Here is a 1,656-nt window from a genome sequence, read left to right as displayed (position 1 = left end):
GGGATGGGTGTGTCGGAGGCAGTGCGGTTGGCGCAGGATAGAGCAGGGTGCATAGGGTCGCTATGAGTCGCAAATGACTCGATGGCACATAACAACAACAACAGTCTGAAAACGGATTGAAACCAGCAGAGGCTCCGCAGAAAGATGGGCATTAATCTTCTGGGCGATTTGTTTTTGTTAGATGCCAGGACACGAGTGTGACTCAGCGACTTAATGAACAACAGAACTGAACTCTCTCCTGTCTTGTGCCATGCTCATCGCTTGAGCCCCGTTGCTACAGTCACTGTGTCGATCCGTCTGATAAAGGGTTTTTTCCTCTCTTTCACTGACTCTGAACCTTTCTTAGCATGATGTCCCTTGACAAACAATAGATTTTAGCAAGCCAAAAATATGAGATAAAGCTTCACCATCTCTGCCTCCAAGGAGCATTCTGATTTTACTTTCTCTAAGACATAGCTGCTTGTTCTTTTGACAGTTTATGGAATATTCAGCACTCTTATCCAGTATCACAGTTGAAATGCATCTATTCTTCTGTCATCCTTGTCTATTATCCACCTCTCAGATGTGTTAACAGGTGACTGGAAAGACTAGCTCGGATCAGCTGCACCTTAGCCTTTAAAGTGACATCATTGTTCTCAGGACTTTGGAGAGATACCTGACAGCCGACTTTCCCAATTCTATTCATCTCCAATCTCCTGAATGCTCCAACCAAGAGTGTTGACTGTGGATCAAAACAAGATTAAATCACTGACAATTTGAATCTTTTCTTTATCTATCATGATGTCACTTACTGGCCCAGTGGTGAAGACTTGTTTTCTTGAGAAATAAGATGTAGTTGTATTAAAGGCTGCTGTCCCATGTAATTTGTTGTTGTTACATGCCATCTAGCACCTGCAACTCATAGCGACCCTATCTATGTACAATAGCTCTGAAGCCTGTCCTGTCCTGAGCCACTCTCACTGACTCTGACACACCTACTCCCATTGCCCCAGTCACTGTATCAATCTATCTCATCTGGGACCTTCCTCTCCTGTGCATTCCCTTCACCCTTTCAAGCATGATGTCTTTCCCCAAGGACTGGTCCCTCCTGGCCACATGCCCAAAGTAGGTGAGACAGAGCTTCAAAATCCTAGTTTCCAAAGAGAATCTGCTTTTCACCCTCTCCAAGGTTTCACCTATTTGTTTTCTTGGTGGTCCATGGTATGTTTAAGACTCTTCTTTAGCACCACAATTCAAAGGCATCAATTCTTCTGTCATCCTCTATCATTGTCCAGCTCTCTGTTGCATAGCAATTAATTGCCTGAATAAAGTGCACCTTAGTCTCTAGACTGACATAGTTACTTCTCTGTACTCTGGAGAGGTCCCTGACAGCAGATTTTCCCATTGCAATTCATCTTTTGACTGTGGATGTCAAATGTGTTAATTGTGGAGCCAAGCAAGCTGTAATTGTTAACACTCAATCTCTTCCTCATCTTTCAGTCTCTGAAAACCCATTAGAGGATCAACTGTGGGTGAATTCTGACTTGAAGGAAATAATAAACGAGTGGTGGGTTTGGCTTGACTGATTCTGAGAGGACAACAGCTTCCTTACATATTGAGTTATTTCTTCCCCCAAGCAATCCTGACCTTGACTGCTGCCCCTTTAAGTGACACAAT

Source organism: Elephantulus edwardii, unplaced genomic scaffold, assembly GCF_000299155.1.
Source record: "Elephantulus edwardii isolate Elephantulus edwardi_28Jun2011 unplaced genomic scaffold, EleEdw1.0 scaffold00071, whole genome shotgun sequence".
Classification (NCBI taxonomy): domain Eukaryota; kingdom Metazoa; phylum Chordata; class Mammalia; order Macroscelidea; family Macroscelididae; genus Elephantulus; species Elephantulus edwardii.
This window is presented reverse-complemented; position numbering follows the sequence as displayed.